The sequence below is a fragment of the Nothobranchius furzeri genome, chromosome 2, assembly GCF_043380555.1.
Source record: "Nothobranchius furzeri strain GRZ-AD chromosome 2, NfurGRZ-RIMD1, whole genome shotgun sequence".
NCBI classification, from domain to species: domain Eukaryota; kingdom Metazoa; phylum Chordata; class Actinopteri; order Cyprinodontiformes; family Nothobranchiidae; genus Nothobranchius; species Nothobranchius furzeri.
Window position 1 is genome coordinate 81,934,003 of NC_091742.1, and position 14,424 is coordinate 81,948,426.

General features: G+C 41.8%; 1 protein-coding gene and 9 non-coding genes across 12 annotated transcripts in view; 9 read left to right on the forward strand and 1 right to left on the reverse strand.

Annotated features, from left to right (window-relative positions):
- m1ap (meiosis 1 associated protein) overlaps window positions 1-14,424 on the reverse strand; it is a 175,017-nt gene that overhangs the window by 39,774 nt on the left and 120,819 nt on the right. The gene's annotated exons all lie outside the window — the stretch shown is intronic.
- Window positions 7,207-7,278, forward strand: trnav-cac (transfer RNA valine (anticodon CAC)). Its single transcript has one exon. It is a non-coding gene; the product is annotated as a tRNA-Ala (tRNA).
- trnaa-ugc (transfer RNA alanine (anticodon UGC)) lies at window positions 7,730-7,801 on the forward strand. The gene has a single exon. It is a non-coding gene; the product is annotated as a tRNA-Ala (tRNA).
- On the forward strand, window positions 8,245-8,316 carry trnaa-ugc (transfer RNA alanine (anticodon UGC)). Its single transcript has one exon. It is a non-coding gene; the product is annotated as a tRNA-Ala (tRNA).
- Window positions 9,285-9,356, forward strand: trnaa-cgc (transfer RNA alanine (anticodon CGC)). The gene has a single exon. It is a non-coding gene; the product is annotated as a tRNA-Ala (tRNA).
- On the forward strand, window positions 10,348-10,419 carry trnaa-ugc (transfer RNA alanine (anticodon UGC)). The gene has a single exon. It is a non-coding gene; the product is annotated as a tRNA-Ala (tRNA).
- Window positions 11,929-12,000, forward strand: trnaa-ugc (transfer RNA alanine (anticodon UGC)). Its single transcript has one exon. It is a non-coding gene; the product is annotated as a tRNA-Ala (tRNA).
- On the forward strand, window positions 12,969-13,040 carry trnaa-cgc (transfer RNA alanine (anticodon CGC)). Its single transcript has one exon. It is a non-coding gene; the product is annotated as a tRNA-Ala (tRNA).
- trnaa-ugc (transfer RNA alanine (anticodon UGC)) lies at window positions 13,492-13,563 on the forward strand. Its single transcript has one exon. It is a non-coding gene; the product is annotated as a tRNA-Ala (tRNA).
- trnaa-ugc (transfer RNA alanine (anticodon UGC)) lies at window positions 14,009-14,080 on the forward strand. The gene has a single exon. It is a non-coding gene; the product is annotated as a tRNA-Ala (tRNA).

Below are 14,424 nucleotides of genomic sequence, written 5' to 3' on the forward strand. Positions count from 1 at the left end.
GTCGTAACTGCACCAAACTTGCTATGTGTCATCACACAAAGGCACCCAACACAATGCTGTGGTAGTTGGTTCATATCGCTTTAGCTCCGCCCCCTTGCAGATATTAGGCCCTGAATAACACATGCATGATGCAATTCACACCAAACTGCACACAAATGACTTTTATCAACCTACAAACTTCTTCATGGAATATTTCCAAATTTGGGACAGCACCCCCTAGATTCAAAAAACCGTTGTAACTTCTGCAAAAAAGCTCCAAACTATATCAAACTTGGTGAGAGTCATCACACAACTGCAATCAACACATGTATGTGCTCACTTGTTCAAATCACTTTAACTCCGCCCACTTACAGCTTTTTGTCTCTAAATGACCCATGCAGCGTTTGATTGATGCCAAATTAACTGAAAACCATCTTTGATGACCAAAGATGACTATGATATTTAGTTGTAAATGGTCACAGCACCCCCTAGATGGGTTCAAACTTTATTATTTTCTAAAGACAAAGTCAGAATGGCATTATACTTGGCTTGTGACATCACGTGACTGCACCAAACATATTGATGTGGTTGTTAGTTCAAATCCCTGTAGCTCCGCCCCTTTCAGCTCACTGGCTCTAGATAACAAACACAACGTCCTATTGATGCCAAAATAACAGAAAACTGTCGTTTTCAGCCAAAGCTGACCTCAATGGGATTTTTCTTTAGTTGGTCACAGCGCCCCCTAGGTAACGTTAACTTTCGATAACTTTAAAAAACATGGTCAGAAAAGCATTACCGTTGGTCTGTGTCATCGCAACACCAGTGTGGTAAAGATAATAGTATGCCCTAGTGGTGAGGCGTGTAATATAATGGTGGGCTCCGAAGGGATGCTGAGTCAGGGTGAGGTTCGGACGAGGTGACCGTTAGGGGTTTCTGGTGTCGGGGTGGTGGACTTTTCTGTTCCGCAGACGTGCCCTGGTGCCCCGGGCTGCCGGCCAGGCCGGAGCGGCGCGGAGCTGCGAGGGCCGAACGACGCTGCTTGCAGCTTTAATTGATATTTGTTGTCCCTCGGGATTGCTGCAGGAGGACACGGGTATTTATGAGAGGAAAACGAAAGAAAGTAAATAAATGTTTTGTGATCAGTATAATTTGACAAAACCACGGCAAACATGCTTTCTCGACAATCCTTGTTATTGTGTGAGAAAAAAAGTGTTGAAATTAAAACGGACGTGTGTTAATAGGGAAACAGCCGGCGAGCTGTTTGCGCATGCGCCATGAGCGGTTCTGGTTCTGTTTGGGCCGCAGCCGCCCGCAGCGCTACTTCAACAGTTATCCTCTGGCTTGCAGGCTAGCAGATTCTCGCACGAGGGGAAAATCGGCTCAGGTACTGTACTTATTTTTTGCACAGGCATTTGTTTACTGTGAAGTAAAGTTGAAGTGCTGAAGTTTTGCAAACTAATTTTGAATAAAACTTGAAGAATAACTGGCAACTGCTTGCTCATTTTAAGAGGTCTTTCATAATTATAACATGCTATTTGATATAATGGTTTACAAACACAAAAGGGTAATTTATTAGAGTACTCGATTAATCGAAAAAATATTCGATAGAGTACTCGATTACAAAAATATTCGATAGCTGCAGCCCTAATTATAATACCTGTATCAACAACTCTGACATGAGTTTTGTTCACAAATTTTCAGAAACCATTTCAAAAGTTCAGAACAACAATTGCAAAAATGATGAACTAGTTTACTTTAAGATATATCTATTCATTCAGAAAACTGGTGTTTATTTCCATTATGTGAATTTTTCATAAGCCGGTACAATGGTGAAGGGGACAACGTTTACAGTGGAAAAGTGTTTTAGCGGGGACAAATTCACTAATAAACACAGCAATGCTGTTTCTCAATGCCCAAAATATGCTAGTGTGTGCTTGGTAAGTACAGCAGGCAGTCCATTTACCAAGCATGGGAGGACGATTAAGGCATTTGGAGCAGTACTGTACTTGGTTATGTCATGGCAACAAGCTTACGCTTTATTCTATAGTTTAAAAAATTACCTGGGGAAAAGAAAGTCTATAACTAAATAACAATGGATAAATTTTTGTATAATATATGGAACCTTTTTTTATTAAAATTGATTAAATACCAGGGGCCTCATTTATCAAGCTTGCTTACGCACAAAACGGGGTCGGAAAACTGCGTAAGCAACTTTTCACGCAAACTTTGGGATTTATGAAAGAAAACTTAGCAGAAAAATGTGCACAACTTTAAGTTGACTAAGGACCTTGCTTACGCACATTTTGGACATGGAGAGAACCTGCAGTGCTGCTGCTGAGAAGGATAAATTTATGAAATCCTGCAGCATTATCACTTGTACTGCTTCATTTTCACACAGAACAAGACCCCCCACACGCACACACATGCACGCATACACACACATGCGTGCACACTCACACAAACGTGCATGTGCGCACACACACTCACACACTCACACACACACACACACACACACACACACACACACACACACACACACACACACACACACACACACACACACACACACAGCCTGAAACGCAGAATACAGAATGCAGAATATCAGCAGGGGGACAGATTGAGACAGAATGTCATGCGTCTGTGGCAGTGTGTCCTGTCACTGTGACCTGATTGATCATGCGCCCTGGCTACTTGTAAAGAGAGATTCCTGTTTGGCTGACTGGTTAGCGCACGAGACTGTCACCCGGGAGTCTGGGGATCAAATCCCAAATGTACCATTTTTTTTATATCTGCCACTGATCTCGCTGAAGAATTCACAACATTGACAGCTTCAGCAACGCTGTGCCATTTTGTAGACTTTCTCTTATTTGTTTTGCAAAAGCACTTCCTTTCATTTCTCCACCTCACCCACAAGTACCTCAATTTCTCCTTCTGTGAAATTGCGCTTCCTTGATCTGCCTTGATCTACGGTCGCCATGTCATTGGCAGAGCGCTGCAACAGCCGGCTTATGTATATGCATGAGATCCACAAGGCATTTTGCATTGACTATTTATGGCAGTAAGTGGGCACGGTGAGGGCAGGATGTGACTAAAATTCAGCTGAGAAACATTCTTGTTAGTCTCCAATTCATGAAGCGGAGATTGCGTGCAGCTGTGCGTACTCCACGTTTGATAGATCAAAAACCTACCCAGCTCCTGGTGCAATCTACTGTCATCTCCCGCCTCGATTACTGCAATGCCCTTCTAACTGGTCTTCCAGCCTGCACTGTGAGACCTCTTCAATTGGTCCAGAACGCAGCGGCGCATCTGGTCTTCAATCAGCCAAAAAGAGCACACGTCACCCCTCTGTTCATTGAGCTCCACTGGCTACCGCTAGCTGCACGCATCCAATTTAAATTGCTAACACTAGCATACAAAGTACGAGATGGTATGGCTCCCATCTGCCTGAATCCTCTTGCAAAGGCTTACGTCTCGGCCCAGCCGCTAAGGTCATCACAGGATCGTCGGCTAGCAGTGCCTACACCACGCTCAGGACAATCCAGACTCTTCTCATGCATCGTTCCACAAATGTGGAACGACCTACCAAGCACTACAAGAACAGGGGCTTCCTTTTCAACTTTCAAGAAACTCCTGAAGAACCTGCTCTTCAGAGAGCATCTTCTTAACTAGCACCCTCCCTGCAACAATCCCCTATCTATTGTCCACTCCTTGTTCCCTGATCTCTATGATTCATCATGCTGCCCCGCTGCCACCTACGACTGACTGGAAATTGTTTGTTGTTGTTATTGTTGTTGTTACCGTCAAGGGCAACATGCCGATTATAACTTGTAAGTCGCTTTGGACAAAAGCGTCTGCTATTTAGCAGACTCACCCTTTAAATCACTAGCAATATATTTCAAGATTAAGGTAGCAGGTTTGGGGATGCACTATGCTAATGGTGTGACATTGCAATAACAGACTTTTTCAAATAGTTCATAGAAGCTCATAGTTTCTAAAAACCAAAATCTGAGGGAAAATGGGATCACCAAAGTGATTCTCAGCGTACTGTGATGTGGTGGAATTGGGCAGTGCTAGGTTAAATATCAACAGAATATTCTGTTACGTAGTTTGATTTACTTATGGGAAAAGGGGATGTAGCTCAGTGATAGAGCACATTCTTTGCATGTATGAGGTCTTGGGTTAATCCCCAGCATCTCCATTCAATCTCAACTCTTTGGGGAATTTCTTTACAGTTAACTAACCTCTGATGAGCTACGCTGAATTGAGAAGATCCTTGCATCTAATTATCATCAGTGCTCCTCTCTCTCCCGTTACCAATCTACACCTGCTTTAGGTACATTATGCTAACAGAAAGTGAGTGAAATAGAGACTCCACCCAGGAGGTGACTCACCCTTTAAATCACCAGCAATGTATTTCAAGAGTAATTGGCTCAACACATGGGAGGCAACATCACCTCTCCTCCATTCATTTTCAATGAGACATGCACGACAAAGCAATAATCGCGGGTCTCCCTCCTACCAAGCGAAACACGAGAAACGTGCGTGTGAAATTTTGCGATTGTGCACGTGTCATGTCCAGGCGACCCAGCGACGCGATTCCAGAAAGTTGAAACATTTTCAACTTTTCATCGCTGTCGCTCGGACGAGGACCAATCAACGGAGGTTTCATTCACTGACCAGTGAGCAGACAGGATGCTCTGTACACCTCCGAGTAAACATGAAGGAGAAGTTGATTATTATTATGTTTTATATAGTAAAATCAGAAGTAAGATTTCACACAACTCTAGCAGCACCTTGTGAAACATCATATCTACCACTTTTTTAACTCTGAACCGCTTAAATAACCTTAATTCCCTCCAACCTGACACAGCCAAACAAAACAACGGAAGTTTCGATTTCGCCATGGAACAGAACGCGTAGACGGTTTTGCCGCTGCTGCGGATCGCCTCCCGTGTGTCAGGTAATAAAAGCGACGGCGACAAATTTAGCTGATCGCGGTCGTTTGTCGCCTCCCGTGTGTCGAGCCCATAAGGTGGCAGGTGTGGGGAAGCACTATCCTAATGGTCCTTAGTGTGACATTGCAATAAAATACTTTTTCAAATAGTTCAGTGAAGCTCATGGTTTGTAAAAACCAAAATCTGAGGGAAAATGGGATCATTAAAGTGATTCTTGATCTCAACTCTTTGGGGAATTGCTCTACAGTTGATTAACCTGTGATGAGCTACACTGAATAGAGAAGATCCTTGCATCTAAGGCCTAGTCCACACGTAGCCGGGGTTTGTTAAAAACGAATATCCGCCCCTCCAAAAACTTGCATCCACACCACCACGTTTTAAAAAAAACTCTGTCCACACGTACCCGGATAAATACGTTGTTAAGGACATGCCAGACCTGTAGGCGGCAGTACTTCCCCGTTCTTAACCTCGTCCTTCGTCTTCCGGACGGTCTTCCGCAAGGAGCAGTAATTCCGCTTGCAAAAACAAACAAGCAGAAAGCGCTTGGACACTTGATGGATTGGGTAGTGACAGAGCGCAGCTCTGAGGGCTTCCATGATGCCGGCTAGTGTAAACACAGGTCGCACACGTGATGTCAGCATTTTTTTGTCGCGGAAAGTGACGTTGCGGACCTTAAAACTCCGGTTTTGTCTGTCCACATGCAGACACCCAAAACAGAGAAAACGCAGATCTTCACTTTGGCAAGAATTTTTAAAAAGATCCGTTTTCGTGTGAAAAAACTCCGTTTTCGAGTGGATGACAGGCCAAAACGTAGAAAAATATCTACGTTTTGGCAGATCCCCGGCTACGTGTGGACAGGGCCTAATTATCATCAGTGCTCCTCTCTCTCCAATTACCGATCTACACCTGCTTTAGGAATATTTTGCTAACAGAAAGTGAGTGAAGAAGAGACTCCACCCAGGAGATGACTCACCCTTTAAATAACTAGCAATGTATTTCAAGAGTAAGGTTGCAGGTGTGGAAAAGCACTATCCTAATGGTCCCTAGTGTGACATTGCAATAACATACTTTTTCAAATAGTTCATAGAAACTCATAATTTCTAAAAACCAAAAGGGAAAATGGGATCGTTAAAGTGATTCTTAGCGTACTGTGATGTGGTGGAATTGGGCAGTGCTAGGTTAAATATCAACAGAATATTCTGTTACATAGTTTGACTTCCTAATGGCAAAAGGGGTTGTAGCTCAGTGGAAGAGCGCATGCTTAGCATGTATGAGGTCCTTGGTTCTATCCCCAGAATCTCCATCTGATCTCCACTATTCAGGAAATAGCTTCACAGTTGATTAACCTGTGATGAGCTACACTGAATAGATAAGATCCTTGCATCTAATTATCATCAGTGCTCCTCTCTCTCCCGTTACCAATCTACACCTGCTTTAAGTACATTTTGCTAACAGAAAGTGAGTGAAATAGAGACTCCACCCAGGAGGTGACTCACCTTTTAAATCACTAGCAATGTATTTCAAGAGTAAGGTGGCAGGTGTGGGGATGCACTATCCTAATGGTGTGACATTGCAATAACAGACTTTTTCAAATAATTCATAGAAGCTCATAGTTTCAAAAAACCAAAATCGGAGGGAAAATGGGATCATTAAAGTGATTCTTAGCGTACTGTGATGTGGTGGAATTGGGCACTGCTAGGTTAAATAACAGATGAATCCTTTACGTAGTTTGATTTCCTTATGGAAAAAGGGGATGTAGCTCATTGGTAGGGTGCATGCTTTGCATGAATGAGGTCCTGGGTTCAATCCCCAGCAACTCCATTCAACCTCAACTCTTCAGGAAATTGCTTTACAGTTGATTAACCTGTGATGAGCTAAACTGAATAGACAAGATCCTTGCATCTAAGTATCATCAGTGCTCCTCTCTCCCGATACTAATCTACACCTTCTTTAGGTATATTTTGCTAGCTGAAAGTGAGTGAAATAGAGACTCCACCCAGGAGATGACTCACCCTTTAAATCACTAGCAATGTATTTCAAGAGTAAGGTGGCAGGTGTGGGGATGCACTATCCTAATGGTCCTTAGTGCGACATTGCAATAACAGACTTTTTCAAATAGTTCATAGAAGCTCATAGTTTCTAAAAACCAAAATCGGAGGGAAAATGGGATCATTAAAGTGATTCTTAGCGTACTGTGATGTGGTGGAATTGGGCAGTGCTAGATTGAATAACAGAATATTCCTTTACGTAGTTTGATTTCCTTGAGGGAAAAGGGGATGTAACTCAGTGGTAGAGCGCATGCTTCGCATGTATGAGGTCCTGGGTTCAATCCCCAGCATCTCCATTCAATCTCAACTCTTCAGGAAATAGCTATACAGTTGATTAACCTGTGATGAGGTAAACTGAATAGACAAGATCCTTGCATCTAATTATCATCAGTACTCCTCTCTCCCGATACTAATCTACACCTTCTTTAGGTATATTTTGCTAGCTGAAAGTGAGTGAAATAGAGACTCCACCCAGGAGATGACTCACCCTTTAAATCACTAGCAATGTATTTCAAGAGTAAGGTGGCAGGTGTGGGGATGCACTATCCTAATGGTCCTTAGTGCGACATTGCAATAACAGACTTTTTCAAATAGTTCATAGAAGCTCATAGTTTCTAAAAACCAAAATCGGAGGGAAAATGGGATCATTAAAGTGATTCTTAGCATACTGTGATGTGGTGGAATTGGGCACTGCTAGGTTAAATAACAGAATATTCCTTTACGTAGTTTGATAACCTTATGGAAAACGGGGATGTAGCTCAGTGGTAGAGCGCATGCTTTGCATGTATGAGGTCCTGGGTTCAATCCCCAGCATCTCCAATTGATCTCAATTCTTCAGGAAATTGCTTTGCAGTTGATTAAGCTGTGATGAGCTACACTGAATAGACAAGATCCTTGCATCTACTTATCGGCAGTGCTCCTGTCTCTCCCATTACCAATCTACACCTGCTTTAGGTATATTTTGCTAGCAGAAAGTGAGTGAAATAGAGACTCCACCCAGGAGGTGACTCACCTTTTAAATCACTAGCAATGTATTTCAAGAGTAAGGTGGCAGGTGTGGGGATGCACTATCCAAATGGTGTGACATTGCAATAACAGACTTTTTCAAATAGTTCATAGAAGCTCATAGTTTCTAAAAACCAAAATCGGAGGGAAAATGGGATCATTAAAGTGATTCTTAGCGTACTGTGATGTGGTGGAATTGGGCAGTGCTAGGTGAAATAGACTATTCCTTTACGTAGTTTGGCTTCCTTATGGAAAAGGGGGATGTAGCTCAGTGGTAGAGTGCATGCTTTGCATGTATGAGGTCCTAGGTTCAATCCCCAGCATCTCCATTCAAATTAACTCTTTGGGGAATAGCTTTACAGTTGATTAATCTGTGATGAGCTACACTGAATAGACAAGATCCTTGCATCTAATTATCATCAGTGCTCCTCTCTCCGGACACTAATCTACACCTTCTTTAGGTATATTTTGCTAGCAGAAAGTGAATGAAATAGAGACTCCACCCAGGAGATAACTCACCCTTTAAATCACTAGCAATGTATTTCAAGAGTAAGGTGGCAGGTGTGGGGATGCACTATCCTAATGGTCCTTAGTGCGACATTGCAATAACAGACTTTTTCAAATAGTTCATAGAAGCTCATAGTTTCTAAAAACCAAAATCGGAGGGAAAATGGGATCATTAAAGTGATTCTTAGCATACTGTGATGTGGTGGAATTGGGCACTACTAGGTTAAATAACAGAATATTCCTTTACGTAGTTTGGTATCCTTATGGAAAAAGGGGATGTAGCTCAGTGGTAGAGCGCATGTTTCGCATTTTAGAGGTCCTGGGTACAATCCCCAGCATCTCCAAATGATCTAAACTCTTCAGGAAATTGCTTTACAGTTGATTAAGCTGTGATGAGCTACACTGAATAGACAAGATCCTTGCAACTAATTATCATCAGTGCTCCTCTCTCTCCCGTTACCAATCTACACCTGCTATAGGTATATTTTGCTAGCAGAAAGTGAGTGAAATAGAGACTCCACCCAGGAGGTGACTCACCTTTTAAATCACTAGCAATGTATTTCAAGAGTAAGGTGGCAGGTGTGGGGATGCACTATCCTTATGGTGTGACATTGCAATAACAGACTTTTTCAAATAGTTCATAGAAGCTCATAGTTTCTAAAAACCAAAATCGGAGGGAAAATGGGATCATTAAAGTGATTCTTAGCATACTGTGGTGTGGTGGAATTGGGCAGTGGTAGGTTGAATAACAGAATATTCCTTTACGTAGTTTGAATTTCTTAAGGGAAAAGGGGATGTAGCTCAGTGGTAGAGCGCATGCTTCGCATGTATGAGGTCCTGGGTTCAAACCCCAGCATTTCCATTCAGTCTCAACTCTTCAGGCAATAGCTTTACAGTTGATTAACCTGTGATGAGCAAAACTGAATAGACAAGATCCTTGCATCTAATTATCATCAGTGCTCCTCTCTCTCCTTTTACCAATCCACAACTGCTTTTAGAACATTTTGCTAACAGAAAGTGAGTGAAATAGAGACTCCACCCAGGAGATGACTCACCCTTTAAATCACTAGCAATGTATTTCAAGAGTAAGGTGGCAGGTGTGGGGATGCACTATCCTAATGGTCCTTAGTGTGACATTGCAATAACAGACTGTTTCAAATAGTTCATAGAAGCTCATAGTTTCTAAAAACCAAAATCGGAGGGAAAATGGGATCATTAAAGTGATTCTTAGCATACTGTGATGTGGTGGAATTGGGCACTGCTAGGTTAAATAACAGAATATTCCTTTACGTAGTTTGGTATCCTTATGGAAAAAGGGGATGTAGCTCAGTGGTAGAGCGTATGCTTTTGCATGTATGAGGTCCTTGGTTCAATCCCCAGCATCTCCATTTAATCTCAACTCTTTGGGGAATTGCTTTACAGTTGATTATCCAGTTGATTACCCTGTGATGACCTACACTGAATAGACAAGATCCTTACATCTGCTTATCATCAGTGCTCCTCTCTCTCACATTACCAATCTACACCTGCTGTAAGTACATTTCGCTAACAGAAATTGAGTGAAATAGAGACTCCACTCAGGAGGTGACTCACCTTTTAATTCACTAGCAATGTATTTCAAGAGTAAGGTGGCAGGTGTGGGGATGCACTATCCTAATGGTCCTTAGTGTGACATTGCAATAACAGACTTTTTCAAATAGTTCATAGAAGCTCATAGTTTCTAAAAACCAAAACCGGAGGGAAAATGGGATCATTAAAGTGATTCTTAGCATACTGTGATGAGGTGGAATTGGGCAGTGCTAGGTTAAAAAACAGAATATTCCTTTGCGTAGTTTGATTTTCCGATGGAAAAAGGGGATGTAGCTCAGTGGTAGAGCACATGCTTTGCATGTATGATGTCCTGGGTTCAATCCCCAGCATCTCCATTTGATCTCAACTCTTTGGGGGATTGCTTTACAGTTGATTATCCAGTTCATTACCCTGTGATGACCTACACTGAATTGACAATATCCTTGCATCTGCTTATCATCATTGCTCCTCTCTCTCCCATTACCAATCTACACCTGCTTTAAGTACATTTTGCTAACAGAAAGTGAGTGAAATAGAGACTCCACCCAGGAGGTGACTCACCTTTTAAATCACTAGCAATGCATTTCAAGAGTAAGGTGGCAGGTGTGGGGATGCACTATCCTAATGGTCCTTAGTGTGACATTGCAATAACAGACTTTTTCAAATAGTTCATAGAAGCTCATAGTTTCTAAAAACCAAGATCGGAGGGAAAATGGGATCATTAAAGTGATTCTTAGCATACTGTGATGTGGTGGAATTGGGCAGTGCTAGGTTAAATATCAACAGAATATTCTGTTACATAGTTTGACTTCCTAATGGTAAAAGGGGTTGTAGCTCAGTGGTAGAGCGCATGCTTTCGCATGTATGAGGTCCTGGGTTCTATCCCCAGAATCTCCAATTGATCTCCACTATTCAGGAAATAGCTTCACAGTTGATTAACCTGTGATGAGCTACACTGAATAGATAAGATCCTTGCATCTAATTATCATCAGTGCTCCTCTCTCTCCCGTTACCTATCTACACCTGCTTTAAGTACATTTTGCTAACAGAAAGTGAGTGAAATAGAGACTCCACCCAGGAGGTAACTCACCTTTTAAATCACTAGCAATGTATTTCAAGAGTAAGGTGGCAGGTGTGGGGATGCACTATCCTAATGGTGTGACATTGCAATAACAGACTTTTTCAAATAGTTCATAGAAGCTCATAGTTTCTAAAAACCAAAATCGGAGGGAAAATGGGATCATTAAAGTGATTCTTAGCGTACTGTGATGTGGTGGAATTGGGCACTGCTAGGTTAAATAACAGAATAATCCTTTACGTAGTTTGATTTCCTTATGGAAAAAGGGGATGTAGCTCAGTGGTAGGGTGCATGCTTTGCATGAATGAGGTCCTCGGTTCAATCCCCAGCAACTCCATTCAATCTCAACTCTTCAGGAAATTCCTTTACAGTTGATTAACCTGTGATGAGCTAAACTGAATAGACAAGATCCTTGCATCTAATTATCATCAGTGCTCCTCTCTCCCGATACTAATCTACACCTTCTTTAGGTATATTTTGCTAGCTGAAAGTGAGTGAAATAGAGACTCCACCCAGGAGATGACTCACCCTTTAAATCACTAGCAATGTATTTCAAGAGTAAGGTGGCAGGTGTGGGGATGCACTATCCTAATGGTCCTTAGTGCGACATTGCAATAACAGACTTTTTCAAATAGTTCATAGAAGCTCATAGTTTCAAAAAACAAAATCGGAGGGAAAATGGGATCATTAAAGTGATTCTTAGCGTACTGTGATGTGGTGGAATTGGGCACTGCTAGGTTAAATAACAGAATAATCCTTTACGTAGTTTGATTTCCTTATGGAGAAAGGGGATGTATCTCAGTGGTAGAGTGCATGGTTTGCATGTATGAGGTCCTGGGTTCAATCCCCAGCATCTCCATTCAAATTAACTCTTTGGGGAATAGCTTTACAGTTGATTAATCTGTGATGAGCTACACTGAATAGACAAGATCCTTGCATCTAATTATCATCAGTGCTCCTCTCTCCCGATACTAATCTACACCTTCTTTAGGTATATTTTGCTAGCTGAAAGTGAGTGAAATAGAGACTCCACCCAGGAGATGACTCACCCTTTAAATCACTAGCAATGTATTTCAAGAGTAAGGTGGCAGTTGAGGGGATGCACTATCCTAATGGTCCTTAGTGCGACATTGCAATAACAGACTTTTTCAAATAGTTCATAGAAGCTCATAGTTTCTAAAAACCAAAATCGGAGGGAAAATGGGATCATTAAAGTGATTCTTAGCATACTGTGATGTGGTGGAATTGGGCACTGCTAGGTTAAATAACAGAATATTCCTTTACGTAGTTTGGTATCCTTATGGAAAAAGGGGATGTAGCTCAGTGGTAGAGCGCATGCTTCACATTTTAGAGGTCCTGGGTACAATCCCCAGCATCTCCAAATGATCTAAACTCTTCAGGAAATTGCTTTACAGTTGATTAAGCTGTGATGAGCTAAACTGAATAGACAAGATCCTTGCAACTAATTATCATCAGTGCTCCTCTCTCTCCCGTTACCAATCTACACCTGCTATAGGTATATTTTGCTAGCAGAAAGTGAGTGAAATAGAGACTCCACCCAGGAGCTGACTCACCTTTTAAATCACTAGCAATGTATTTCAAGAGTAAGGTGGCAGGTGTGGGGATGCACTATCCTTATGGTGTGACATTGCAATAACAGACTTTTTCAAATAGTTCATAGAAGCTCATAGTTTCTAAAAACCAAAATCGGAGGGAAAATGGGATAATTAAAGTGATTCTTAGCGTACTGTGATGTGGTGGAATTGGGCAGTGCTAGGTTGAAAAACAGAATATTCCTTTATGTAGTTTGATTTCCTTAAGGGAAAAGGGGATGTAGCTCAGTGGTAGAGCGCATGCTTCGCATGTCTGAGGTCCTGGGTTCAATCCCCAGCATCTCCATTCAATCTCAACTCTTCAGGAAATAGCTTTACAGTTGATTAACCTGTTATGAGCTAAACTGTATAGACAAGATCCTTGCATCTAATTATCATCAGTGCTCCTCTCTCCCGATACTAATCTACACCTTCTTTAGGTATATTTTGCTAGCTGAAAGTGAGTGAAATAGAGACTCCACCCAGGAGATGACTCACCCTTTAAATCACTAGCAATGTATTTCAAGAGTAAGGTGGCAGGTGTGGGGATGCACTATCCTAATGGTCCTTAGTGCGACTTTCCAATAACAGACTTTTTCAAATAGTTCATAGAAGCTCATAGTTTCTAAAAACCAAAATTGGAGGGAAAATGGGATCATTAAAGTGATTCTTAGCATACTGTGATGTGGTGGAATTGGGCACTGCTAGGTTAAATAACAGAATATTCCTTTACGTAGTTTGAAATCCTTATGGAAAAAGGGGATGTAGCTCAGTGGTAGAGCGCATGCTTTGCATGTATGAGGTCCTGGGTTCAATCCCCAGCATCTCCAATTGATCTCAATTCTTCAGGAAATTGCTTTACAGTTGATTAAGCTGTGATGAGCTACACTGAATAAACAAGATCCTTGCATCTACTTTACGGCAGTGCTCCCGTCTCTCCCGTTACCAATCTACACCTGCTTTAGGTATATTTTGCTAGCAGAAAGTGAGTGAAATAGAGACTCCACCCAGGAGGTGACTCACCTTTTAAATCACTAGCAATGTATTTCAAGAGTAAGGTGGCAGGTGTGGGGGTGCACTATCCTAATGGTGTGACATTGCAATAACAGACTTTTTCAAATAGTTCATAGAAGCTCATAGTTTCTAAAAACCAAAATCGGAGGGAAATGGGATCATTAAAGTGATTCTTAGCGTACTGTGATGTGGTAGAATTGGGCAGTGCTAGGTTGAATAACAGAATATTCCTTTACGTAGTTTGATTTCTTTAAGGGAAAAGGGTACGTAGCTCAGTGGTAGAGCGCATGCTTTGCATGTATGAGGTCCTGGGTTCAATCCCCAGCATCTCCAATTGATCTCAATTCTTCAGGAAATTGCTTTACAGTTGATTAAGCTGTGATGAGCTACACTGAATAGACAAGATCCTTGCATCTACTTATCGGCAGTGCTCCTGTCTCTCCCGTTACCAATCTACACCTGCTTTAGGTATATTTTGCTAGCAGAAAGTGAGTGAAATAGAGACTCCACCCAGGAGGTGACTCACCTTTTAAATCACTAGCAATGTATTTCAAGAGTAAGGTGGCAGGTGTGGGGGTGCACTATCCTAATGGTGTGACATTGCAATAACAGACTTTTTCAAATAGTTCATAGAAGCTCATAGTTTCTAAAAACCAAAATCGGAGGGAAAATGGGAT